Here is a 21,446-nt window from a genome sequence, read left to right as displayed (position 1 = left end):
TGAATGACCTATTTATATATTCCAGTAGTGTCCACAGGCCCCAGCTGAATGTGGAAGCCCATTGTGCTAGGTACTGGACATACACATAGTTAAGACAGAGTCTCTGACCTTGAACTTACAGTTTAAATAGACAAGACAAACGCAGGGTACAAGGGGACAGTGGCAGAGTGAGGGGAAAGTGACTTACCCAAGGCCCCACAGCAGAACAGTGCTAGAACCCAGCTTTCATGGCTCCCAGGCCCGTGCCTCTCCATGCTGCCTCAGAGCTTCTCCGTCCTCTGCAAGGACCTGCGGACAGTACAGGAGGTTTGATACCACGTTTGATGTCGGCAGCCAGGCACAAGAAGATGCCCAAGAACTAAGGGCGTGTCTACACTCACCATTTAAAGTGGAAAAAGTCCTGTTTCTGTGCAAAAGCAGTGGGAGCATCTACACTTGCCAATGACTTTTTGCGGTGAAACTCCAGAAGTTTCACCGCAAAGCGAAAGCCACCTCGCTGAGGGACATCCAACTCTGACCGGTGATGCTTTTGTGGTGATGTGCACGTGAAGACACCTTCTTCCTGTTTACAGAGCTTTAGCCTCCAGAGGTGACCACTCTGCCCAGCAGCTCTGCTCCTCTGACATCAGGTAAACAGACACCTGCCCTTCCCTCTGTGAAGCCCTGGGAACTTTGAAAGAACCCTGTATTCTTGGCAAGTGCTCACTTATCTGCAGCAAAGGAGCCCCTGCTTGGAGCAACGCTGAGCTACTGGAGCTAATGAGTGTTTGGGGAGAGGAGGCTGTGCAGGGACCTAGAATGTCCAGAGATCACCACTACCCCCTTCCCACAAGGCCCATGGTGAAAATGGAGAGAGTTGTACTGTGGGAGAGCTCCCCTCAGGGCCACGGAAGTGCTGCAAATGTAAACGCTCTCTGTGGCCTGTGGAAGTGAGGACACAAACCAGTGCTTTTCTTTCATGGGTCACTCTCACCCATTGAAACTGAACTCTGCAAGAGCAGACATCGCTCAAGTGTCACCCTGAATTTCCTAGCTTTCATCTGTTTCAGTCAACCCCTTGAATGGGATGTTGGCTGAGTGAATTTACATTTCAATGCAAACTATCTTGGTCCCAGGGTGAATGCAAAATCAGCTTTTATAGTGACAGCTGTCAAGATTCCTTCCGCACTCTGAACTCTAGGGTACAGATGTGGGGACTGCATGAGAACCTCTAAGCTTAATTACCAGCTTAGATCTGGTTTTGCTGCCACCACTCAAATTATTTATGAGTCATTTGGAAACTCTGTCTACCTTCCCCCCAGACTATCTCCCTCCCAGTAGCCTTGAGAGACTTCTCCAAACAAGTTCCTGGTGAACACCGATCCAAACCCCTGGATCTTAAAACAAGGAGACATTAACCATTCCCCCTCCTTTTCCTCCACCAATTCCTGGTGAGTGCAGATCCAACCCCCTTGGATCTTAAAACAAGGGAAAATTAATTAGGTTTTTAAAAAATAAGGCTTTGAATTAAAGAAAGGTAAAAATCATCTCTGTAAAATCAGGATGGAAAATAACTTTACAGGGTAATCAGATTCATAGAGCCCAGAAGAACCCCCTCCAGCCTTAAGTTCAAAGTTACAGCAAACAGAGATAAATCTTCTTTGCAAAAGGCACATTTACAAGTTGAGGAAACAAAGATAAAACTAAGCCGCCGTGCCTGACTGTTACTTACAAGTTTGAAATATGAGAGACTGGTTCAGAAAGATTTGGAGAGCATGGATTGATGTCTGGTCCCTCTTAGCCCCAAGAGCGAACCACCCCCAAAACAAAGAGCACAAACAAAAGCCTTCCACCCCACCAAGATTTGAAAGTATCTTGTGCCCTTATTGGTCCTTTGGGTCAGGTGTCAGCCAGGTTACCTGAACTTCTTAACCTTTTACAGATAAAAGGATTTTGGTGTCTCTGGCCAGGAGGGATTTTATAGTATTTTACACAGGAGGGCTGTTACCCTTCCCTTTATAGTTAAGCCAACACCACAAGAGCCTTAGCTCACAATGGCACCTGGGACCTTGTGGGGGTCCACACACTGTGGGATTTGACCCGCTAAGGGGGAATGGAGGAATGTTTGGAGAGCTGCAGGGGGACGTGAGTCAGCCCCCCCAGGGGGCAGGGAGGGAATGCAATGTTGAAAAAAGTGGGGCCCACGGTGATAGGAGGCATACCAGCATTGCTAGTGTTCCACTGAACTCAAAGCCATAAAAGGGGCTAATCCTGCAGGTGCTCAGTGCATCTCCCCTCCACTCCTTGCACTTAAACGGTGCCTAGCCATTGTATTAGCCCTCTGCAACAGGGGTGAATTTCCCTCTACAGCAGCTGCCAACGCGTGCCAGCATTAGCAGCATGACAGAGCAACACCTCGACCATGACCACAGGTTTCTCCGGCACATCACCTTGTCAGGTTGCAACAGAGTGGTAGCTGTGATGGTTTTTGACTCCCCTTTTCAATGGCTGGCCTTGAGCTGCAGCCCCCACTTTTTTCGCAGTCAGACGTGACTCTCGGCCAACCAGTAAAACAGAGGTTTATTAGATGACAGGGACACAGTCTGAAACAGAGCTTGTGGGTACAGAGAACGGGACCCCACAGCCAGGCCCATTCTGGGGCCCAGCGAGCCAGATCCCCATGTCTGGTACCCTCACTTCCTGTCCCCAGCAAGCTCCAAACTGAAACCCCCTCCAGCCCCTCCTTTCTGGCCTTTGTCTCTGTCCTGGGCTAGGAGGTCATCTGATCTCTTTGTTCATCTTTAGCCATCTCCTTGCAAGGGGCGAAGGGCCCGGACCATTTGTTGCTAGGAGACAGATTGTTGGCCATTTATGCACACTGGAGACTTAAGAAATGTATAGGGGAAACTGAGGCACCCACACAGTATTCAGAGGAAACATTAAGAACGGTCCCACTTCATCATAGACAGACCAGTGAATAAAGAACTCAGGTCTGGGATAACAGAGGCTGCAGGTTAGGGGTGTGGGGCACTGGCAGAGCAGTGAATGGGGAGCTCAGGGTTCAGATCACAGAGGCTGTGGGGTCAGGAGAGAGGGGCACCAGCAGAGCAGTGACTGGCTAGCTCAGGGTTCGGATCGTGGGGGCTGTGGGTTGGGAGTGAGGGGTACTGGCAGAGTGGTGACTTGGGAGTTCAGAGTAGGGCAAACAGGGGCTGCAGGTCGGGAGTGAGGGGCACCAGCAGAGCAGTGGCTGGGAAGCTTGGGGCTGGGAAAACAAGGGCTGCTGGACAGGACAGCCAGTTTTGTGCACAGTGTTCAGAGCTGCTCTGTATCTGCCCTTTCTCTGCACCGTCCCTGCTCCTAGAGTGCACCTGTACCTGGACTGAACTGTGGTGGGTTTTTTGGTATAAAATCACACCTGTACCACAGAAGAACTCTGTGCAGCTCCAGTTTATCTTCTGTACATCCCTGTTCCCAGTCCAAACACTGTCCTTGGACATTCCCAACGTGGGCAGACAAGGGGGGTGAGGGAATCTCTTTCATTGGACGAAGTTAAGTGGTGAGAGAGAGAAATTTTCAAGCCCCACAGAGACCTACAAGTAATTCAGTTCTGTGCAGCTCTAAAGCTTCTCTCCCACCTACTGAACATGGCCCAATAAAAGCTTTTACCTCACCTACCTGGAGTCTCTCATTTCTTGGGCCGGACATGCCCAGAACTGCTCTGGGATTCGCTCCCAGGGAGTCAGACCCCCAAAGCCACATGGTGACACGTTCTACTTCAGAAGGGCACTCTGGAACAGCTGTATTCACCTCTGGCTCCAGTGGGCGCGAGTCCCCCAGCAGGAAGGAAAAGACTCGTTCGTGTACAAATGGGGACAGGGTAGCTGAGCACATTGAGCTTCCAGGCTCTCCAGCAAACCAACAAGGCGCCAGGGGGGGTCCCACTGAGATTTGACCTCAGATTACAGGATTCAGAATCCTGCCCTTTACACCAGGGAACCGGGTGGGGTAGCCCAGAGTGGGGACACTCCAGCCCCTGTTCTAAGTGACCATGATAAGGTTGGGGGTCGAGCCTCTCAGGAAGCCTGGGCCCAGCCTTGTCAGGGTTATGAGGACTCTGCCACACACGAGAGTAGAAAGAGAGGCCTCAATGTCAGGCAGGCCTCTGGGTAATGGGGTGGGGACACAGATCCTTTTGCTGGCCAATTCCACCGGAGTCCTGTATAAGCCTGGGTCAGACTGGTTGGCATCCAGATGGTGGCATCCACTCCGACATTGTATAGTGAATTGGAAAGGTTGAAGGGACAGGAACCATCTGGTAGATCTTTACTTTCAGATACACGGCCAAAGAGGTGAATCATACACTCATGCAGCCAAGGATGACTGGAGTCAAAGAAAATGCTCTCTTCACAGACTGCAGCATCAGAAGAAATTTCTCTTTCCTGAAGTAAATCTCAAAAGCAAAAAGATGGGTCTCTATTTTGTTCTTCACCAAATTCTTCAATGGTGTTACAAATTTAGTGGCTTCTTTCAAAGGTGCTTCAACCTTTGCTAGTTTCTCAGGGATAAGTTCTTTTTCGGACGGCCAATTTCCTCCTCCTCATCATTTTTCATCTTCTGATTTCTCTGCTGCTTTTCTTTTACTGCATTTGTCTTCTCTTCCTCCAGTTATGCTTTTTCTGTGCTCTTCTCTGCTTATTGTGAAGCTTCTTTAGCTCCTTGTCAGACATATTTGCAGTATCAGCCTTGTGTTCTTTATTCTCATCTGTTAGAGGATTATCATCAGGGCCGGCTCCAGGCACCAGCTCAGCAAGCAGGTGCTTGGGGCGGCCAAGGGGAAGGGACGGCACGTCAGGCTCTTCGGCGGCCATTCAGCTGCGGGTCCTTCACTTGCTCTCAGAGAGAAGGACCCGCAGCTGAAGAAGAAAGTGGCGTGGTGGAGCTGCAGCCGAAGTACCACTGTTCGCAACTTTTTTTTTTTCCTCCTCTACTGCTTCGGGTGGCAAAAAGCCTGGAGCTGGCCCTGATTATCATGAAGCTTCAAATCTATCTCTATGGTAATTTGTGCTTCTTTGAAGTAAAATGGATGTTGTCAAAGTATGTCTTCTAGTTTTAACAAGGTCCACATAAGACCTAAGTGTAATCTTCCTCATACAGTAAGGGTGGAAGTCAAACTGGTCATCTGTCATTTCTACAAAATGTCTCTCAATTTCATGGCATTTCTTAAGTGCTTCTCGAAATTTATTCATTGCCTGGTAAGCTTGGGCACATTCTGTCTGGAACCACACGTGCTGCAGTCCATTCAAGTTCTCTACTGCTGAGATTCCTTGCCTTGTAAACTTAGAACACATTTCCAGGGCCGCCCAGAGGATTCAGGGGGTCTGGGGTCTTCGACGGTGTGGGAGGGCCTGCTTCAGCTGTAATTCGGCAGCAGGGGGTCCTTCCGCTCTGGGACGCGCTGCCGAAGTGCCCTGAAGACCCGTGGCAGGGACCGCTCGCCGCCGAATTACCACCGAAGCGGGACCCGCCGTCTAAGTGCCGACCCTCCATCGCTGAATTGCCGACAATGACTCGGAGCAGAAGCAGCTCTGGGGGCCCAGGACCCGCGAGAGTTTTCCGGGGTCCCCAGAGCGAGTGAAGGACCCGGCTCCAGGGGCCCCGAAAAAACTCTCGTGGGGGCCCCTGCGGGGCCCAGGGCCTGGGGCAAGTTGCCCCACTTGCCCCCCACTACTGGGAGGCCCTGTATAATTCTTCTGCTTCCTTAATCAAGCTGGCTTTCAACATCTATTTTGAACATTTGGAGTTGATAAATCTATCTGCTGTGTCCAAGGCATGGGCTTCATCCATCCACCTTGTAGCTTCTTTCATGTTTCCAGCATGCTTATAGATTTTAGCCTTCACAAGGCAGAGTGCTAGCAAGGTGGGGGTACTTTCTGTTGCTGCATTTTTGTATTCCAGAGCCACGAATGGCTGCCCAGTTTTGTCACAATGTGTCATCCCTTGGGTCTTCTGTCTGGTTCCAGCATAATCCACTGGAAAACCGTGTCTCGCTAAAGGCTTTCACTGTGTGGCTCTTTGTTCTGCCTCTGTTGCCTAGAGCCTGAGCAGAGCTTTCTGAGACAGCTGCTGCTCTTGCCAGCCATTGAAGCGCATTTCCCATCGTCGCTCTTCTGGCTGCGGATGCTCGACTGCAGCAGCTCTGCAGAGGTCCCAGCCTCACTCTTTAATGTCCATTCTCCCCGTGCTTGCATGGCACTTCATGGACCATTGAGTAGACTCAGGAAAACATCCCAATTGTGGACACAGGCACCAGCAACTGATTCCCCAAGTGAAAGTCCCCTTCGCAATCCAGGGAGCCTTAGCCTGGGTTGTCTGGAGCACAGAGTTTGGCCCATGGTGACTGCAGACACTGCCCCTGCTGCACAGCCGCAGGGTGACACCTGGGACCCCTCTAGCCCGTCAGCACTCGGCTCTCCTGCATTCTGCTGAGCGGCTGAGATCTGTGGGAACAGAAAACCTTTGTTAGAGATGGAAAATCTCCTCACAGGAACACTCTGTCAGTGGCTGCCAGATGCCTTCCCTGGGAAACCCAAATGCGCAGCCCTTCGGGTTCCCACAGCGGAGATCTCTGCTCATTCACTGGTCACCCGTGGCTGAAGTCTCTGACGGGTGAATGTTGAGGGGACTCTGCAGACAGTCCCTTCTCCAGCGCCCATAATGGGAGGATGTTTGGCCTTGTGATGTGAGGCCCGGGTCCGAGAATCAGGGCTCCTGGGTTCTGTGACTCTGGAAGGGGGTGTGCTCTAGTGGATGGAGCTGGATTGGATGACACTGAGGGAGCGCAGCTGGTGCTGAAGGACCCTGGTTCAATCCCGTCCAATTCCTGTGGGGTCTACATGTGGCCATGACTTTACTTACCTATCAGTGAAGGTTGTTCAGACTATTCCTGGACACATCTGACATCTGCTGCTGGCCATCCCTGAGATGTAGGTCCTTCATCCACACAAGGACATGGCACATCAAGGTCAATCCAGCAGCTCCCATCTGGTCTTCACCTCCTAATGGACGGTGAGTCTGAGCCTGACCAGAGAAAGCTAGGGTGGTGTTCTTCAGGGGCATCTGCTGGAGCTCCCGGATCTCCTCACTCCCCCGCACACTAAGGGTTTTCCAAAGATACCACTAATCTCGGATAAACAAAGCAGCCAAGATGAGGTCAGTGTGGGTGGATTTACTGAGCAGACTAGTTCGAAGGGAAGAACAGATTTCTTACCTGCTCTAGGGAGATTCCCATAGGAAAAGTATCTGATGGCAGGGGGTGGGGGCAATGGAAGCCCCCAGCCCCTTGAATGGCAGGAAATCAGGACTCGAGAAGTTAAGGGGTGTCTCTGTCCTGCTGGAGGGAGCAGGCCTGGAGAGCAGAAAGGGCACTAGTGGCACTGTAGGAAAGAAAGTGGCTTCTATCTGAGAAGCTGGCTGAAGCTTCTTGCAGGCACTAGAGTCCTGGATCCTTACACCTCCTGGAAGGATGGCTCTTCGGGACCTCACGTCCAGGAGCAACAACATCTCACCAGCTCTTCAGGAGGACGACCCCCGGAGAACCTCTCCCACTGCCCAGGACCAGGATGCTGAGCGCTGCCCTGCTGGGAAGGCTGCTACCAGAGGAGTCCTCCCGATGACCCAGGATGAGGATGCTGAGTGCTGCCTTGCTGCTCCAGAGAGGGATGCTCCTGAAGGAACCACCTCCTCAACCCCAGACCCCGAAACTACTTACCACCCTGCCCGGAGGAAGGCCGCTCCAAGAGGAATGCACTCCACAGCCCAGGATCTCGATTCTGCATGCTGTCCTTCCAGGCAAAAAAATATCGTGGTCAACGAGTCCTGCGCCCCCACCCCGGAGTGACTTCACCTCCTCAAGCTTCTCTGCCAGACCGAGAGGAACCACCTGGCAAGTCTGCCGGCACAACAGAGGTCCACCCCACGGAGGATGAGGCAGGGGAAGATGACTGCATCAACCTCCAGTACCCGATCCCTACAGACCTCCTCCTCCTCCCCTTCTGCCTCCCCCTCTGTGCAGACCAGACCCTCAGGGCCCTCAGCAAACACGTTCGTAAGACCTACAACAAACAGATTGCTTTTCAGTGTAGCAGCTGCAATCTACCCTTCAAGACTCAAAAGAAATCTTAGTATCATCAGACCACATGCAAGGGACTCCTCATGACACCCTGCCGATTCCAACCCTGACCCACACTGACGCTCCGGCTTCAGCACCCCAGCCAGCATCCCCAGAGCCACAGCACGTAAGATGGGGCAGCGCTCTCTTACAGCAGCACATAACACCACATGGGGCCAGGCTGAGTTGTTGGTGAAACATTTCTGCAAGAGGAGCTGGGGATTACCTGATGCCTTGAGAAACAGGGCTCGAGGGCTTCTCCAGTTTTGACTCTGGGTCTGGAACTCGAAAAAGTTCGGTTCCCCGTCTCCGAGGGCCAGCGGGTTGAGCTGCAGGGTGCAGCTGTGCTGCAGGTCACCCAGGAAATGGGGATGCTCAGCCTTGTCATAGCCCTGCCCCAATGCTACAGTGAGCAGCACAATTCTCTCCTGGTCCTGCCTCCAGGGCATAGCTCTGATGAGCTGCCCCTCAGGGTAGGTGTAGGAGCAAAGGATCATCATGCATGAGCCGCTCCATTCAGCCAGGGGGCCCACAAACGGGGTCAGCCCCCAGCCCTGACAGCCAGTACCTGGAGGGGCAGCAGCACACTGCTATCTGCAGCATAGAGCCCCCTTGTGCTACCCTAGGGCACTGGGGCCGGCACTGACCGCCAGGGGAGAGTCCCCACCCCACTCTCTGCAGCAGAGCACCCCCTAGTCCTACCCTGGGGCATCGGGGCCAGCCCTCACTGTCGAGGAGTGTCCCCACCCCACTCTCTGCAGCAGAGCACCCCCTAGTCCTGCCTTGGGGCATCGGAGCCAGCCCTGACGGCCAGGGGAGAGTTCCCACCCCACTCTCTGCAGCAGAGCACCCCCTAGTCCTGCCCTGGGGCATCGGAGCCAGCCCTCACTGCCAGGGGAGAGTCCCCACACCACTCTCAGCAGCAGAGCAGCCCCTAGTCCTACCCTGGGGTATCGGGGCCAGCCCTCACTGCCAGGGGAGAGTCCCCACCCCACTCTCTGCAGCAGAGCACCCCCTAGTCCTACCCTGGGGCATCACGGCCACCCCTGACTGCCAGGGGAGAGTTCCCACCCCATTCTCTGCAGCAGAGCACCCCTAGTCCTACCCTGGGGCATTGGGGCCATCCCTGACTGCCAGGGGAGAGTCCCCACCCCACTCTCTGCAGCAGAGCACCCCCTAGTCCTACCCTGGGGCATTGGGGCCAGCCTGACTGCCAGGGGAGAGTCCCCACCCCACTCCCTGCAGCAGAGTACCCCCTAGTCCTACCCTGGGGGATCAGGGCCAGCCCTCACTGCCAGGGGAGCGTCCCCACCCCACTCTCTGCAGCAGAGCACCCCCTAGTCCTGCCTTGGGGCATCGGGGCCAGCCTGATTGCTAGGGAAGAGCCCTCACCCTGCCTCCTGCACCGCAGGGCCCCCTGGTGCTGTCCTATGGCATTGTGGCCAGCCCTGACTGCCAGGGGAGAGACCCCACCCTGTCCCCTGCAGTAGAGCACCTCTTGGTGCTGCCATGGGGCATTTGGGCCAGCCCTGACTGCCAGGGGATCACCCCGCTCACTGAGCAGAGCGCCCCCTCATACTGTCCTGGCACATCGAGGCCAGCCTGACTGCCAGGGGAGAGCCCCCACCCTGCCCTCTGCAGCACAGCATCCCTTAGAGGTTGCAACTGAACCCCAGACGTTCCATATGCCCCCTGCTGGATTCCAAGCATTGGCAGGTGGAGCTGGTGCCATGGCAGAGTCTCCAACATTCCTGGCTCCCAGTTCATCCCTGTTACTGTATCCCAGCCCCAGGCCCAGTGCAACCAGCACCACTCACCAGGCAGGATGGAGAGGGCCAGCAGCAACAGGTGCGGGGATGGGGCCTCAGGGGAAGGGGTGATGAGGGGATGGGACTGGGAGAAGGGTCAGTGCAAGTGTGTGGTCTCGGGGGGAAGGGTCAGGGTGGGGGTTAGGTTGAAGGGGCGGGGTCTCAGGGAAAGTCACAGCGTAGGGGATGGGGCCTTGGAGGAAGAGGCAGTATGGGGCGGGGCCTAGTGGGGAGGGGCAATGCAGGGTAGGAACTTGGGGGAAGGGGTGGCGTGAGGGCAGGGCAGGGATGGAGCCTTGGGGGGAGGGGGTGGTGCAGGGCCAGTGTCTTGAGGAGAAGAGGAAGCACAACCCCAGGAATTCAGGGGAAGGGGCACTGTGGAAGACTAAGAAAGAAGACCACTACGCTCCAGGACAGACCAAGACGAGGATCACTCTCTTGCCAGCTCTGCAGAAATTTTCAGCTGCAGCTGCTCCTGCATCTACTGCCTCATGGAAAACTCAGTAGTAACTGACCTCAAAGACCACCCTCTGCTCTTCTAGGGAGACATGGACAACCAGCAAGGATGAAAAAAATCAGTGCCTGGCTGAAGAAATCCCCCCGGGGTTCCTCTGCAGGGAGATCTTGCACCAAGAGGACGGCTCTTTGGGACCTCACAGCCAGGAGCAACATCTCACCAGCTCTTCAGGAGGAGGCCCCCCGGAGAACCTCACCCACTGCCCAGGACCCAGAAGCTACTCATCACCCTGCTACTCCTGAGACAACGGCTATCAGAGCCACTCTGCTTCCCTTAGCAGCTACCACTCCCCATCTCCCCCTCCCCACTCTGCCTCCCACCCCCAGCCCCTTCTCCACCCAGCTTCCCTCCTTCCCAGGCTTCCTCTCTGCAGGTGAGGCCATCCAGGGTGCCCTCCTCTTCCTCGCCGGCGGACACAGAGGCTTTGGTGCATCCACAGCCATGGCTCAGGAACACCCATCTGGCGCCGTGCACTTGACAAGCCAGGAGGGTGTTTGACGTCTTGTCCTAATTCCTGGCACTGAGAGCGTGGGGCTGGGACATGCCTGCCCTCGGGCAGCTCTGGGAGGCAGCGGCACAAGGGGGCGCCCCTCTATGGAAGTGGGGCAGTGGCCAGGGCGCTGGGACGTGTACAGTGGGGGGAGGACTGAGAGTCACTGAACGAACTGCAAACCCTGGATAGGATGGAAACTGCTTCCCGCCAGGGACTGTGGCAGCCCCTGTGAGCTCCCCTAGTCCCAGGCTCCAGCACCCCTAGGCAGCAGTCCCAGAACCGCCCCTGTCACTTGATCCTTCCTCCCATGTGAGCGGCTCCGAGGCTGGTGCTCTCAAGGGGAGCAGCCCCTGCAGAGGGTAGATTTTGGGGAAGCCCAGCACTGACTGGCGCCCGCCCCCACTCTGTCAGCTCTCCGGCTCCTCTGCCTTTGCCCAGAGGCTTTCTGGGCTACAACAACGCCACCTTGTGGCAGTTCCGGGGCCAGCATTAGGGCAGGACAAAGCTGGAAGGCCTGGCTGAGGGTATGGCTCCCCCTAAACCGCTATGGCTGCGCCGCCGGGGCGCTCCAGTCTAGGGGAGAGTGGAGCAGCCGAGGGAGAGGGAAGGAGCCTGGGAGTGACCCTGGAGGGTTGTTGGGTGTGGATGGGACAGCAGGGAACAGTTTCTTTGGGGGGATTGTTAGGGAGTTGGGGCCTCTCTCCCCATTCAGCCTCTGGGTGTATGAATATGATTCAAACCTTCCTTTTCTGATCCTATAAACTATCCCCAGTCCCTGGGGAAACCAGTCATAGAGACTATTCCTGGAATAACTCTGTCCTGGGGGACACTGTTGAGAGATGCTCATCCACAATCTCCTAAGTGCTTTACGATACAACACTAGAGCAGGAATAAGCAGGGCAGCTGCAAAGCTTGATAAACTTACATCACAAAAAGAAAAGAGAGAAACTAACAAAAAACACAAAAGAAAAGCACAACCCAGCACCTGCTTTTTCTGTTTTTGAACCAGTCTGCTTTCCCCAGGAAGATTCACCACACCCAAAGATACTGCAATACCAGGATGATGCACGGAGTGGATAGAGAAAGCCCCTAATCCATCTCCCCACTCCACAGATCTATTTGATATAAGGCTTTCAATGGGAACATACCAGATATCAAACTGATACAAAAAGATTTAAAAGTTTATTAGAGAATATTTAAATAAAGATGATACAGAGAGTTTGAAGCGTCAGTTATTGGTCATCGGGGGTAACATACAGAGTGTAGGGGGACGCTGGTATTTGGATATTGGTTAGCACGTAATATATACAGTCTGAAATGTCCCCAGTGCGGGGTGTACGGTGGGTGGGATCAAGGTACAGTAAGGAAGCAGTGAGGGTACATCGCTCATACAGTGGGTTACATTCAGTCATGGGTATAAGTAAGCGGGCTGGGTAATGGGGACAGGATGACCCTCACAGGGTGGAATCCAGTACGGTGGGTTCAGGGCTCAGGGGATATAGTTCAATGGGGGGGTTTATAGGTCTCCTCCCCCCCGTGGGTGCACGAAGCCACGCCGGCTCACTCCTGGTAATGGTGGTGGCCGGTGATGTGCTCCTTGTAAATGTCCCTAGACCATTGAATAGTGTCCAAGACCATCAAACATCTCATGAGCCGCGCATAGTGACAGCCCACCCCACAGGCCCTAAGTACACGTTCATTACAGGGGTCCCAGGCACACAGCGCCCCGACGATCAAGGTGTTGGTGTAAACCTTGTAGCCCTTTGTCCACAGAGTGTCAGCCAAGGGGGTGTATTTTTCGAGTTTATGGGCTCGGGCTTCCCGGAAGGCCGGGGTCCTGTTCTTGAACGGGATCGTCACGTCGACGAGGATGATCTTTTTCCGCTCCTCGTCCGTGACGACGATGTCCAGGCGCAGCCAGCTGTTGGTGTCGGGGATGGTGCGGTTGACTGCGATCTCACCCAGATGTGGGGCGATGGCCTTCACCAGTCGATCTTGGAGGGCGTTGTGGCACAGCTACCAGGCTCTGGCGTGGGGCTTGCAGCTGCACAGGACGTGGGGCAAGGTCTTCATGGCGTACCTGCACTTCCTGCAGTGCTTGTCACGGTTCCTGTGGTGGACGGCTCCATTGAGCAGGACGCAGTTCAGTCAGGCGCGGTGTATGAACCGCCAGTCAGCGAAACGGGTGAAGCTGCCCGCGGGGAGAAAGTGGTTGCTGGAGTCCCACTTGCTGGTCACCTCGAAGGCCTTGCCCTGGTCGGGTTTTTTCCTCAGGGTGTCCATGTACAGCGCGCAGACGGCGGCCTTCAGTGACCTCTCCAGGACTCCTCTGGCTCCAGGGCTGACGATGGTGTTGCCCTCCATCTCAATCCGCGGCACCAGGACTCCCAGCTCCTGTCGCTCCTCGCTCCATACCCAGAGGCAGCCCAGTCGCTTTCCCAGCCGCCGCATGGCATTGCAGGCACGGGACCACAGCGAGGCAATGTTGCCCCCGTCCCAGGCGAATTCGCCATCCAGGGAGCCGCTCAGGAAAGTGGCTACATCTGCGCTGGAGGGAGGCCTGCCAATTCGCTTCTCGATGACAGTGCGTAGGGCGGCCTCTGCGACGTTCTTTACCATGGCATCCGGGCACGTCAGGAGGCAGAAGGCATGCGTGACGACCGTGATGTTCCAGAGGTCACCCATGCGGGGGATGTTGGCACCACCGTGCCTGTGGGCAATGTATATGAGCTTGTTGCTGGCTCTCTGGGGCAGGGACAGCCACTTTTTGACCTGCTGCTGGATGGTGTTGTCTGCCTTGTTGAGGGGCACCTTTGCCACGGCGGAAACTCTCAAGATGAAGGCTATGCGGGGGATCAAGAAAGTGTTGAGGGCATTAATCTTCTGCCAACGTGCTGAAGATGTGGTGGTGGGGGATGGACCTGGAAGCGTTGGACAGGTCAAGCCACGCTATCGCGCACTGCTTCCGCGCCCTCTTGGTCATCTGGAGGACGGTCTGGAGCAGGAAGTTGTGCTCGTAGCACCCCTCCGACGGCATGAAGCCCTTCTGGGCCGGGCTGATGGCTCCCCCAGCCTTTGCCCACTCCGTGATCCTGGCTGCCAGGCAGCTGGCGTACAGTTTGTACATCGTGGAACAGAGGGAGACGGGTCTCCAGTTGCTGGGGTCGTCTCGCTAGCTCTTTTTGTGGATCAGGACAGTCATGGCCTTCTTCCAGGAGATGGGAGACCTGCCAAAGCGCCGGCATAAGTTACAGATGCCAGAGAGCACAAGGCAGCCAGGGTCTCGCTTTCTGAGCAGGCTGTAGGGGATGATGTCCTTTCCGGGCGTGGTGTTCTTTGTTCTGGAAAGCCTGGCTGTCACCTCTTTGGGCGTGAAGTCGGCCTCTAGGTCGCCTGTATTGGTGACATGGGGAAGGGGGCGGAGGCAGTCCGGGCGCTGCGCGTCGTTCCTGGGCATGCTGCCAAACACTCGAAGGAAGTAGCTGTAGAGGCCCTCGGGTGGGATCGTGAAGTAGGATGGGGGGCCATCGAGGACCTCTCTTACAGCCTTGAGGCGGTTCGTTCTGTACAGCTTCTGGATCTTGGAGGCTGCTGCCGGGTCGTAGCGATGGTTGGTGTTCCTTCTTCCAGTTCCTCTGGAGGTGGTGGCATGATTCGGGACGGGCCATCTGAAGGCAGGCCAGGTAGTCACTTGGTTTGGTGCCCTCTTTGAAGCAGCCTCTGTAGATAGCTCGCGGGTGAGCCTGTCGATGAGCGAGTCAAAGTCCTCGAAGGAAGCTGCCGCTTGGAGCTCCTCGATCCAGGTGGCCTGCCAAGGTGTGGCTGGCCTATCTGGCTGCTGTTCCTCGGGTTCTTCGACCGGTGTGGGCAGTGGGTTTGCCGCGTGATCAACAGGTTGTCTCACTTGCGGCTCAGGGGACCTTTCGGCTGGTTCCTGAGGCAGAGTCACCAGTAGGGTAGCACCGTTGTTGGTTGTTGGTGGGACTTGGTTTGGGTTGGTGGGTGTGGAGGTGACGCCTGGTCTTTCGTGCATGGTTGTCATCTGGTGGGTACCTGTAGGAGCACGTGACCTTCTGGTGGCGGGGATCGGCCTGGCGTCTTTTGGGGCTGTGTCGGTCCGTCCGATGATGAGGGACTGGTGGTGCGGTCTGGTCGTGGCGGTGGATCCTGCGACAGTAGCAGTGTGTGGAGTGGTCTAGGGGGTGGTTCCTGCTCCCCCAGCGGGTGTGGTTCGTAGTGCGGGTGGGGGAGTTGTGTTGGCTCCCCTTGTGGCTGGTGTTCGTGGGGTGGTCCGAGGGCCAGCGGCAGATTTTCGGGCGGCCATGTGTGGTGGAGCACTGACCCTTCTTGAGGTGGGGTCACGCTGGTTGGGCCTTGAGGAAGCACTGAGACGCCTCAGCTCGGAAAGCTTCCGAGCGACCTGCGAGGCTGTGACAGGACCCCTGCTGGAAGGGGCTTGGCTGGCGTCTCCTTCTGCAGCAGGCTTCGTCCTGGCGGCGGGGCCCTGGTCCACTAGCTCAGGGACTGGGGTAGGTTTCTGGGCAGCGGCTGCTGGGGTCGTACTGTTCCCTTGCAGGGTAGGAGCAGCGGGCCAGGACATAGGATGGCGGGGGGTCAGAGCTGGAGCTGCTGTTGTGTGGACTTTCTTGCAGCTGGCCTGGTGCTCCTTGCAACTCTTCTGGGACTCGAAGGGCAGGCTGCAGAGGGCACAGCTGAAGGCGGTGGACTTGTTGTGGCACCTTCTCAGATGCGTGGTGACCCCTCCGAGGAGAGGGAAGTGTCGGGGCTGCCAACAGATGGGACAGATGAGTGCATCCACGGCAAGGGGGTACTTAAAGTAGACAGTGTCTGAGGCTGAGTAGTCATCTCGTGGGGTGTCCCGCTGGAGGTCAGGGGGGTTGCCCCTCGGTGGCGGGGGCTGTTGGAGCGCAGAAGGTGTGTCCGGTGACTGCAGGAGAACGGCAGAGCCATCTCGAATCGGCTGGAGCTGCTGGAGCGCAGCGGGCATGTCCGGTGACTGCGGAAGAACGGGAGAGCCATCTTATAGCGGCTGGAGCTGTGGGAGCACAGGGGGTGTGTCCGGTGACTACATGAGGACAGGAGAGCCATCTTGTAGTGGCTGGAGCTGTTGGAGCGCAGGGGCGTGTGTCCAGCGACCACAGGAGGACAAGAGAGACATCTCTTGGCAGCTGGAGCATCTGGTGATCGGCGGGCAGGTCTCTCGTGAACTGAAGCAGCTTGTCCTCAGGGGGGCAGTCTCTCAGTGGCTGCAGTTGCTGGTGGGTGGTGGGGGACCCCCCTGTGGCTGAAGTGTAGGGGAGCTCGGTGCCTGGGGCAGCTCCTGTCTGAGGAGGCTGACTCTTGGCGGCTGCAGCCACTGGGGGGCGACGGGGGAGTCCCTCTGCAGCCGGGGTGTAGCACGGGCATTTCTCTGCCTCTGGGATGGCTGGCACGTGGCGGGGCAGTCCCCCGGTGCTGGGTCTTGCCTCCTGAAGTGCATTAAGGAGCTCCCCAGGCTCCGCGAGCAGCGGCGGCTGGGGCATGGGGTCCGCGTCCCCCGGCGGCCCGAGCAGCCAGGGCGCCCCTCGGAGCTACCCCAGACGCTCCAACAGCGGCAGTGGAGGAGTGCCCCGGCAGCCCGAGCAGCGGCGGCGGAGACATGCTGCAGGGCCTCCCGATCCCCTCGGGCAGCGGCAGCCAGGGTGCGGGGTAAGGATCCCGTGGCGGCCTGAGCAGCGGCGGCTGGCCTGGCTCGCCGGGCTGCCCGGGCAGCGGCAACCGGGGCGCAGGGCAGGGGTCTCCCGGCGACGCTGGCAGCAACTGCCAGAGCACATGGCGGGGCCCCCCAGGCCATGCGAACAGCTGGGCCGCGGGGCAGGGATCACCCAGCGGCTCAGACCACACCGGCCCGAGTGGGTGGCGAGGCTCCCCAGGCCGGACAACCTGCCAGGGCGTGGAGCAGGGATCCCCGGGCGACTAGGGCAGCAGCGGCCGGAGCACGTGGCGGGGCTCTCCAGGGAGCACGCGGCAGCGGCATGGGACAGGGATCCCCCGCAGGTATGGGTGATAGTAGCAGGGCCGCAGGGGGGGTCCCCCGTGGGAGTAGGTGTTGGGGCTCAGTGGGGCACTCATCCATCGCTGAGAGCAGTAGCTGGGCAACGGGGCTTCTTTCAGGCAGCTGGGATGCTGAGGGACAAGTTTCAGGCTGCATCAGCGGCTGGGCGGCTGTAGGTCTCTCCGGCGGTAGGGCCGTGGGGGCGTCATCGTTCTGTGGCTGCTGGTGGTCGGGAGGCGATTCCTCCCGCGGGAGGAGCGTGGTGGTGCAGGCTCCTTGTAACTGCTGGCCATCGGGGAGGTTCCTTCGGTGCTGGGAGCCCGGTGGGGCAGACTCCCGGTGGCTGTAGCTGCGGGCGAGCAGCTGGGGGTTCCTCAGGGCTGGAGCACTGCAGGGCGGTCTTCCGTTGGCTGGAGAGCGGGGCGCAAGCCCTTCTCCGTGGTAATGTTCTGGCAGGCTGGTCTCGTGGTGTGGGAGCCACGTGTAGCGGCATCTCGGTGGAGATCCTTCTTGGTCTCCTTCTGCCCCCTGGATTTACCAACCTGCCGTGTCCGTGGGACCACAAGGGCAGCACTCGGGAGCCTCTGGCGAGTAACCACCGGGATCCTGTGTCGGGCAGTACGGCGTACCGGGGAAGAGATCGGTGCCTTGGCCTGCGTTTTAGGAGCAACAGGGTGCATCCCTGACCACCATTACACTTTTTTAAGAGTAGTAAGTACAGTGTATATAAGTGTAGCAAATAAGGTTAAATCGAGATTTAAAAGTTTATTAGAGAATATTTAAATAAAGATGATACAGAGAGTTTGAAGCGTCCGTTATTGGTCATCGGGGGTAACATACAGAGTATAGGGGGATGCTGGTATTTGGATATTGGTTAGCACATAATATATACAGTCTGTAATGTCCTCAATGCGGGGTGTACGGTGGGTGGGATCAAGGTAAAGTAAGGTAAGGGACTGGGTAATGGGGACAGAATGACCCTCACATGGTGGAATCCAGTTCAGTGGGTTCAGGGCTCAGGGGTTATAGTTCGGTAGGGGGGGTTTATAGGTCTCCCCCCCCATGGGTGAACGAAGCCACGCCGGCTCACTTCTGGGATTGGCGATGGCTTCGTGGTACTCGTCCCTTTACAGTATGAGGGAGGCTGTCATACTGTAAAGGGAAGAGTAACACCCTCCTGTGTACAATACTATAAAATCCCTCCTGGCCAGAGACATCAAAAACCTTTTACCTGTAAAGGGTTAAGGAGCTCAGGTAAACTGGCTGACACCTGACCCAAAGGACCAATAAGGGGACAAGATACTTTCAAATCTTATGGGGGGGGAGGCTTTTGTGTGTGTGTGTGGGGGGGTGTTCGCTCTTGGGACTAAAAGGGACCGGACATCAATGCATGCTCTCCAAATCTTTCTGAACCAGTCTCTCATATTTCATAGTATAATTCCCAAATCTGGACCTTAGCGTCCAAAATAGGGGTACTAGCATGAATTCTCCTAAGCTTAATTACCAGCTTAGATCTGATAGGCTGCCACCAATCAGGATTCTGAGTACCTGATAAACTCTGGTCTCCCCAAACCTTCCCTGGGGACCCCAAGACCCAAATTCCTTGAGTCTCACAACAAAGGGAAATAAACCATTCCCTCCCCACTCTTTACCTCCTCCCAGATCTTTCCCGCCCTGGGTACACTAGGAGATCACCGTGATTCAATTCCTTGAATCACCACACAGAGAGGAATGATACCTTACCCCAGAGGCAATCCAGATTCAAGCTCCGTGAATCTAAAACAAAGGGATTCCACCCTTCCCCCCCTTCTCTTTCCCTGTTAAGTACAGACTCAATTCCCTAGAGCCTCAACAAGGGGGAAAAAATCAGGCAGGTCTTAAAAGCAAAACTTTTAATAAAAAGAAAGGAAAAATAAATGGTCTATCTCTGCAATTTAGATGGTAAAAAGTACAGGGTTTTTCAGCTTATAGACAATAGAAAGAAAGCTTTCTCCAGCAGAAATACAATTTAAAATACTTTCACCCAAATACACATTAAAACTCTACCAGCCAGATACACAGTTGCAAATACAGAAAAACAATTAAAAAGACTAAACTGTCTTTCTACTTTTGTACTTACAAAATTGGAACAGAAGATTAGAGAGCCTGTAGGTACGTGTGGTCACTCTCAGAGCCTAGAGAGAACAAAGCAAAACCCAAAAACTACAAACAAAGGCTTCCCTCCACCTAGATTTGAAAGTATCTTGTTTCCTGATTGGTCCTCTGGTCAGGTGTTTGGGTCCCTGTTTGTTAACCCTTTACAGGTAAAAGAGACATTAACCTTAACTATCTGTTTATGACAGGGGGAGGCTTTTGTGTGGGGGTGGTGGTGGTGGTGTTTGCTCTTGGGACTAAAAGGGACAGGACATCAATCCATGCTCTCCAAATGTTTCTGAACCAGTCTCGCACATTTCAAACTTGTAAGTAACAGCCAGGCAAGGCGTATTAGTTTATCTTTGTTTTCTCAACTTGTGAACATTCCTTTGCTAGAGGGAAGTTTATCTCTGTTTTGTTGTAACTTTGAACCTAAGGCTAGAGGGGGTTCCTCTGGACTCTTTGAATCTGATTACCCTGTAAAGTTATTTTCCATCCTGATTTCACAGAGATGATTTTTACATTTTCTTTCTAATAAAGTCCTTCTTTTAAGAACCTGACTGATTTTTCCACTGTCCAAAGACTCAGAGGTTTGGGTCTTTGTTCATTTTTGTAACCAATTGGTGAGAATATTATTATCTAGCCTCCCCAGGAAAGGGAGTGTAAGGGTTTGGGGGGATATTTTGGGGGAAGAGGCACTCCAAGTGGTCCTTTCCATCTTTCTTGTTAAATCACTTGGTGGTTTTAGCATACCAGGTTTTGAACTAAGCTGGTAGAAATAGGCTTGGGGGCTTTCATGTGGGTCCCCACATCAGTACCCTCGAGTTCAGAGTGGGGAAGGAACCCTGACAGGGGATGAGACTCTCTGGGTGCAAGAAGTAGAGTTCCCAGCAAGATGTGAGACTTAATTCTATGGAGCCAGGTGCAGGACTTTGACAGGGAGGCTCAGGTATGGAGAATTGGGGGGCAGCGGATGGAGTGGCTGTCTAGGTGCAGAGATTTAGTGACCCTGAGGTGCAGGAGGGAGGAAGAGGACAAGGAATTGGCAGTGGCCGTGGAGAAGAAGAGGAGGGGTGGAGCCTCTCAGCAAGCCTGGCTAGCTCAGTCAGGAGAGCATCAGGCTCTTAATGGGAGGGGCCAGGGTTTGAGCTGCTGTCCAGGGACTCAGCTTTTCAGTTGCCTTGTGTGCCAGGAGCCAAATGACTCCTGGTGGTGCCTAGAGCCACTTGTGGGCCAGGGAGGCTGAGCCCTGTGGCACCTGCTTTGTGCAGGGCTTCTGGTTGCTCAGACACAGGGAAGGCTTCTGCACTGCGGCGCTGACTTTCCGAGTTCCCGGGGGTTGCTTGGCCCCTGCTCCACCTCAGGCCCTGGCCCCAAACCTCCACCCTGTCCAGTCTCTTCCCCACACCCTATTTCTTCATCTCCCCATGCCTCTCACACACCCGATCACTGGCAGGCAGGAGGCGCTGCAGGGGAAGAGGAGGAGCTTGTCAGCCAAGCCTGCTAGCAGGTGGCAGGTGCAGGGGCAGAGCTGGCTGCTAGGCACCTGTTTTTTTTCCTGTTGGTTCTGCAGCCCGATAGCACCCATGGAGTCGCTGAGTTGGCTCCTTTAACACACTAGAGAGAGGAGCAGAACCAGGGCTATGGCTAATCTCTGGGGCGCTAGGTGAGCAGCAGAGGCTTCAGGGACTGAGAGTTTCCCTGACACCTCAGGGACACAGTGTGAGGTGGTGTCCCAGGCATCTCTAGGAAAGGAGCAGAGCAGGATTTGCTTGGGGTGGGGAGAGATTTGAGAGTGTCTCAGGGGGCTGTACAGAGGTATTGCCTGGGTGAGGGACTGGCTAAAACACAGACCTCGTTGTGAGCAGGATTTGAACCTGCGGAAAGGAACCTTATTGGATTTCAAGTCCAACACCTTAACCACTTGGTCATCACAGCTGTAAGCACAATAATGCTTCAGTACCACAGAAACTGGTAAAGAATCCCAATGTCCAGGCGTGACGTCATCTGAAATCCAGATTTCCCACAGCAAACCTGGCTCCCAAAGCATCTGGGGGATTTGGGGTTTGTTCTCTTTGCCTAGCCATGTGCCATCGCACAGACAGCACTTTGAAAAGTCTCCCCTCCCACAGAGCGGGAATGGGAAATGATTCTGAACTGAAAGCTTGATGTGAATGAGGGTGTCGGGACCACCGGGCCAGGGACTGGCCTTTGCTAGAGAAACCAGTGACACACAGAGCCAGGGTAAGGAAAATGTTTCCTGGAGTCAATAGGTGGAATAGCAGCAGTAT

General features: G+C 55.3%; 2 non-coding genes and 1 pseudogene across 2 annotated transcripts; all 3 read right to left on the bottom strand.

The window, feature by feature from the left end:
* Positions 1 to 4,085: 4,085 nt before the first annotated feature.
* Positions 4,086 to 5,976, bottom strand: LOC127033510 (N-alpha-acetyltransferase 15, NatA auxiliary subunit-like; annotated as a pseudogene).
* A 6,013-nt stretch (positions 5,977 to 11,989) lies between these two features.
* LOC127033883 (U2 spliceosomal RNA) lies at positions 11,990 to 12,177 on the bottom strand. Its single transcript, XR_007769239.1, has one exon. It is a non-coding gene; the product is annotated as a U2 spliceosomal RNA (small nuclear RNA).
* Positions 12,178 to 21,011: 8,834 nt separating this feature from the next.
* TRNAS-UGA (transfer RNA serine (anticodon UGA)) lies at positions 21,012 to 21,093 on the bottom strand. Its single transcript has one exon. It is a non-coding gene; the product is annotated as a tRNA-Ser (tRNA).
* Between the last annotated feature and the right edge of the window lie 353 nt (positions 21,094 to 21,446).

Source organism: Gopherus flavomarginatus, chromosome 13 (assembly GCF_025201925.1).
Source record: "Gopherus flavomarginatus isolate rGopFla2 chromosome 13, rGopFla2.mat.asm, whole genome shotgun sequence".
Classification (NCBI taxonomy): Eukaryota; Metazoa; Chordata; order Testudines; family Testudinidae; genus Gopherus; species Gopherus flavomarginatus.
Note: the sequence above shows the minus strand (reverse complement) of the source record. Positions and strands in the feature narration are given on the sequence as shown.